We start from the raw sequence: 6,775 nt of genomic DNA, 5'->3' as shown, positions 1-6,775 counted from the left end.
AAACCTTAGGTCATCCACTTGAGGGAAATTTTCTACTGTCCTACAAACCACTGCACTTGGAGGCCCAACAACGTCTACAAGAAGAAGGTTGTGTAGTACACATCAAGCTCTTTTCTGGCGCCGTTGACGGGGAGGTTAGCGCTTGAAGGTATATCTTTAGATCTTGCAACCGAGTCTTTTAGTTTCTTGTTTTATCACTAGTTTAGTCTATAAAAGAAAATTACAAAAAATGGAATTAAGTTTGTCTCATACGCTGCACCTTTTTAATTTCTTTCGTGAGTATGATGGAAAGGATAATTGTGCTCAAGTGCTAGAAGAAGAAATCTATAAAATGTTTGGCACTAAATATTTGAATGATGAGCATGATTGCAATGTTGTTAGTATGAATTCCTTGAATATCCATGATGCTAATGATATGGAAAGCCACAAGCTTGGGGAAGCTATGTTTGATGAAGATGATATTTTTTGTCCCCCAAGCTTTGATGAGAAAATTTACTATGATGAAAGCATGCCTCCTATCTATGATGATTATTGTGATGACACGTATGCTTTAAAGAGTAATGATAACCATGAAACTTGTCATCTTGATATTAATTTTCAATCACATGATAGTTATTTTGTTGAGTTTGCTCCCACTATTATTCATGAGAAGAAATTTGCTTATGTGGAGAGTAGTAAATTTTCTATGCTTGTAGATCATGAAAAGAATGCTTTAGGTGCTGGTTATATTGTAGAATTCATTCATGATGCTACTGAAAATTATTATGAGGGAGGAACATATGCTTGTAGGAATTGCAATAATATCAAGTTTCCTCTCTATGTGCTTAAAGTTTTGAAGTTATGCTTGTTTTTCCCTCATATGCTAGTTGATTATTGTTCCCACAAGTTGTTTGCTCACAAAATCCCTATGCATAGGAAGCATGTTAGACTTAAATGTGCTAGTCATATTCTTCATGATGCTCTCTTTATGTTTCAATTCTTATCTTTTATGTGAGCATCGTTGAAATCATCATGCCTAGCTAGGGGCATTAAACGATAGCGCTTGTTGGGAGGCAACCCAATTTTATTTTTTCTTGCTTTTTGTTCCTGTTTATTAATAAATAATTCATATAACCTCTGCTTATATGTGGTTTTATGCTTTTAATTAGTGTTTGTGCCAAGTAGAACCTTTGGGAAGACTTGGGGAAAGTCTTGTTGATCATGCTGTAAAAAATAGAAACTTTAGCGCTCATGAGAATTGCGGACATGTTTTGTTAGAGAGTGCTATTTAGTTAATTATTTTTGAAGATGATTAATATATAAATTCCTCAGGTCGAGCAATTTATTTTAGAATTTTTGGGGTTCCAGAAGTATACGTTTGATCCAGATTACTACAGACTGTTCTGTTTTTGACAGATTTTATTTTCGATGTGTTGTTTGCTTATTTTGATGAATCTATGAGTAGTATCGGAGGGTATGAACCATAAATAAGTCGGAATACAATAGGTTTAACACCAATATAAATTAAGAATGAGTTCATTACAGTACCTCGAAGTGGTGATTTATTTTCTTATACTAACGGAGCTCACAAGTTTTCTACTTTAAGTTTTGTGTTGTCAAGTTTTCAAGTTTTGGGTAAAGATTCGATGGACTATGGAATAAGGAGTGGAAATAGCCTAAGCTTGGGGATGCCCAAGGAACCCCAAGGTAATATTCAAGGACAACCAAGAGCCTAAGCTTGGGGATGCCCCGGAAGGCATCCCCTCTTTCGTCTTCGTTCATCGGTAACGTTACTTGGAGCTATATTTTTATTCGCCACATGATATGTGTTTTGCTTGGAGCGTCAATTTATTTTGTTATGATTTGCTTGCTGTTATTTACAATAATGTTTTGCATATTTTATTTCAATAAAAGTGGCATTGATAGCCTTTACTATGCCTATGTTACAAGTATACATGTTGCTGTTTGAAAACAGAAAGTTTACCTCTGTTGCAATAATTCCCTAGAAAAGTCAGAAGGTTATAAAATGTTGAAACCTTTTGCATATTAAGCTCTGATAAATTTACTAGAGTGGGAATTTTCTATCATAATTTTTGGAGTTAGGGAAGTATGGATGTTGCAGCATTCTTTACAGACTATCCTGTTTAGGCAGATTGCTGTTATGTTTGCATTGTTTGCATATGTTTGCTTCTTTAATGATTCTATTTGAGGATAGGACTATTAAATATGCAGAGGCATTTAGTATGCAATGTTGAATAATAATTTTAGTGATTTGCTACAGTAGAGTATGATAAGGTTTTTGGGAATGGTTTATACTAACTTATCTCACGAGTCCTTGTTGAGTTTTGTGTGGATGAAGCTTTTGAGATTTAGGGAGACCGTGATATGAGAGGAATTAAGGAGACACAAAAGCTAAAGCTTGGGGATGCCCAAGGCATCCCAAGATAATATTTCAAGAAGTCTCCAGCGTCTAAGCTTGGGGATGCCCCGGTTGGCATCCCACCTTTCTTCTTCAACAATTATCGGTTAGTATCGGTTGATCCTAAGTTTTTGCTTCTTCACTTGATGTTTGCTATTCTTAGATGTCATTTTATTTTGCTTTGCTTGCTGTTTGAATAGAGTACCAAGATCTGAAATTATTAAATTTTAGAGAGTCTTCACATAGTTGCATAGTTATTCGACTACTCATTGATCTTCACTTATATCTTTCGGAGTAGTTTGTCATTTTCTCTAGTGCTTCACTTATATCTTTTAGAGCATGGTGGTAGTTTTATTTTGAAGAAATAGATGAACTCTCATGCTTCACTTAGATTATTTTGAGAGTCTTAAATAGAATGATAATTTGCTTAAAATCCTAATATGCTAGGTATACAAGATTAATAATAAAAATTCTCTTATGAGTGTATTGAATACTAAGAGAAGTTTGATACTTGATGATTGTTTTGAGATATGAGGATGGTAATATTAGAGTCATGCTAGTTGAGTAGTTGTGAATTTGAGAAATACTTGTGTTGAAGTTTGTGATTCATGTAGCATGCACGTATGGTGAACCGTTATGTGATGAAGTCAGAGCATGATTTATTTATTGATTGCCTTCCTTATGAGTGGCAGTCAGGGACGAGCGATGGTCTTTTCCTACCAATCTATCCCCCTAGGAGCATGCGCGTAGTACTTTGTTTCGATAACTAATAGATTTTTGCAATAAGTATGTGAGTTCTCACCCTTCCACCATTGCTAGCCTCTCTAATACCATGCACCTTTCGCCGGTATCATACACCCACCATATACCTTCCTCAAAACAGCCACCATACCTACCTATTACGGCATTTCCATAGCCATTCCGAGATATATTGCCATGCAACTTTCCACCATTCCATTATTATGACACGCTTCATCATTGTCATATTGCTTTGCATGATCATGTAGTTGACATCGTATTTGTGGCAAGGCCACCATTCATAATTCTTTCATACATGTAACTCATGCATCATTGCACATCCTGGTACACCGCCGGAGGCATTCATATAGAGTCATATCTTGTTCTAAGTATCGAGTTGTAATTCTTGAGTTATAAGAAAAATAAAAGTGTGATGATCATCATTATTAGAGCATTGTCCCGGTGAGGAAAGTATGATGGAGACCATGATTCCCCCACAAGTCGGGATGAGACTCCAGAAGAAAGTAAATAAAAGAGGCCAAAGAAGCCCAAATAAAAAAAGAGGCCAAAGAAGCCCAAATGAAAAAAAGAGGCCATAAAAAAGAGAAGGCCCAAAAAAATAAAAAAAATGAGAGAAAAAGATAGAAGGGGCAATGCTACTATCCTTTTACTACACTTGTGCTTCAAAGTAGCACCATGATCTTCATGATACAGAGTCTCCTATGTTGTCACTTTCATATACTAGTGGGAATCTTTCATTATAGAACTTGGCTTGTATATTCCAATGATGGGCTTCCTCAAAATGCCATAGGTCTTCGTGAGCAAGCGAGTTGGATCCACACCCACTAGTTTGTTTTGTTGAGCTTTCATATACTTATAGCTCTAGTGCATCCATTGCATGGCAATCCCTACTCACTCACATTGATATCTATTGATGGGCATCTCCATAGCCCGTTGATACGCCTAGTTGATGTGAGACTATCTTCTCCCTTTTTGTCTTGTCCACAACCACCATTCTATTCCACCTATAGTGGTATGTCCATGGCTCACGCTCATGTATTGCGTGAAGATTGAAAAAGTTTGAGAACATTAAAAGTATGAAAGAATTGCTTGGCTTGTCATCGGGGTTGTGCATGATTTAAATATTTTGTGTGGTGAAGATAGAGCATAGCCAGACTATAAGATTTTGTAGGGATAACTTTCTTTGGCCATGTTATTTTGAGAAGACATGATTGCTTAGTTAGTATGCTTGAAGTATTATTATTTTTATGTCAAAATGAACTTTTGTCTTGAATCTTTCGGATCTGAATATTCATATCACAAGTAGGAAGAATTACATTGAAATTATGCCAACTAGCATTCCACATCAAAAATTATCTTTTTTATCATTTACCTACTCGAGGACAAGCAGGAATTAAGCTTGGGGATGCTGATACGTCTCCAACGTATCTATAATTTTTGATTGCTCCATTCTATATTATTTACTATTTTGAATGTTTATGGGCTTTATAATACACTTTTATATCATTTTTTGGGACTAACCTATTAACCCAGAGGCCAGTGCCAGTTTCTGTTTTTACCCTCTTTTAGGGTTTTGAAGAAAAGGAAAACCAAACGGAGTCCAATTGACCTGAAACTTCACGGAACTCATTTTTGGAAGAAAGAAGCCCAGAAGACTTGGAGTGCACGTCGGGGGATCTGCGAGGAGTTCACGAGGAAGGGGGGCGCGCCCACCCCCTGGGCGCGCCCTCCACCCTCGTGAGCCCCTCATGGCCCCCCTGACGTACTTCTTCCGCCTATATATCTCCATATACCCTAAAAACATCCGTGAGCACAATAGATCAGGAGTTCCGCCGCCAGAAGCGTCCGTAGCCACCAAAAGCCAATCTAGACCCGTTCCGGCACCCTGCCGGAGGGGGCAATCCCTCTCCGGTGGCCATCTTCATCATCCCGGTGCTCTCCATGATGACGAGGGAGTAGTTCTCCCTCGGGGCTGAGGGTATGTACCAGTAGCTATGTGTTTGATCTCTCTCTCTCTCTCGTGTTCTTGAGGTGACATTGGAGTATCTAGGTAACATTAGGGTTTTTGTTGATTTGTGTCTTAAGGTGTATCCTAGTATGAACTCTAGGGCTATTTGTGACACTTATAGGAATAGCCCAACGGACTGATTGGAAAGAATAACTTTGAGGTGGTTTCGTACCCTACCATAATCTCTTCGTTTGTTCTCCGCTATTAGTGAGTTTGGAGTGACTCTTTGTTGCATGTTGAGGGATAGTTTTATGATCCAATTATGTTAGTATTGTTGAGAGGACTTACACTAGTGAAAGTATGAACCCTAGGCCTTGTTTCCTAGCATTGCAATACCGTTTACGCTCACTTTTATCACTTGTTACCTTGCTGTTTTTATAATTTCAGATTACAAATACCTTTATCTACTATCCATATACCACTTGTATCACCATCTCTTCGCCGAATTAGTGCACCTATACAATTTACCATTGTATTGGGTGTGTTGGGGACACAAGAGACTCTTTTTTATTTGGTTGCAGGGTTGCTTGAGAGAGACCATCTTCATCCTACGCCTCCTACGGATTGATAAACCTTAGGTCATCCACTTGAGGGAAATTTGCTACTGTCCTACAAACCTCTGCACTTGGAGGCCCAACAACGTCTACAAGAAGAAGGTTGTGTAGTAGACATCACTTACCGCAACGCCGTCCTCAAAATGTCAGCTCGGTTCGAGGGCCTCGAATTCCACCATGTGGTCCGAGAAAACAATCAAGCGGCGGATATCCTCGGCCGCATCGGCGCTAAGCGCGACCCTGTCCCACCTAATATCTTCTTGGAAAGGCTATTTAATCCATCTGTGGTGTGGGATGGGGAGACCAGCAATAACAGTCTGGATCCAGCCACGACACCAGACCCCGAACACTCTAACGTAATTGGAGGCTCTGCCACCGAAATAACACCTTCGGCCCACGTGATTATGGATGTCATCGCCCCGTGGACAGAACCCTTATTGGCTTACCTAACTAGGCAGGAACTCCCTGATGACCCAAACGAGGCACGTTGCATCGTGCGGCGGTCTAAATCCTACAAGGTCCACAAGAGAGAGCTTTATAAGAAAAGCACTACCGGAGTACTTCAAAGGTGCATCTCCGAAGAGGAAGGAAGACAACTTTTGGCAGCAATTCATGCTGGACTTGGAGGGCCACCACGCCGCAGCTCGTGCCCTTGTAAGCAAGGCCTTCCGTATAGGTTTTTACTGGCCGACAGCCCGAGCAAACGCACAAGACCTCATTCAACGTTAAGTTGGTTGCCAGCTTTTGCAAACCAAAGCCATATGCCACCTACCTCTCTCCAAACAATCCCCATTACTTGGCCCTTTGCGGTCTGGGGGCTTGATATGGTCGGACCCCTAAAAGGAGGAAGCCATAAAAAAAGTACCTATTGGTCATGGTGGATAAATTCACCAAATGGATAGAAGCCAAACCAGTTAAAGCAGCCGAGTCCGAACCAGTGATAGACTTCATATCCGGGGTTGTACACAGTTATGGTGTCCCCCACAGCATCATCACCGATAACGGCTCGAACTTTACAGCTGACGAGGTAAAAACTTGGTGCGGCAACATGGGCAT

Source organism: Triticum dicoccoides, chromosome 5A, assembly GCF_002162155.2.
Source record: "Triticum dicoccoides isolate Atlit2015 ecotype Zavitan chromosome 5A, WEW_v2.0, whole genome shotgun sequence".
Classification (NCBI taxonomy): domain Eukaryota; kingdom Viridiplantae; phylum Streptophyta; class Magnoliopsida; order Poales; family Poaceae; genus Triticum; species Triticum dicoccoides.
This window is presented reverse-complemented; position numbering follows the sequence as displayed.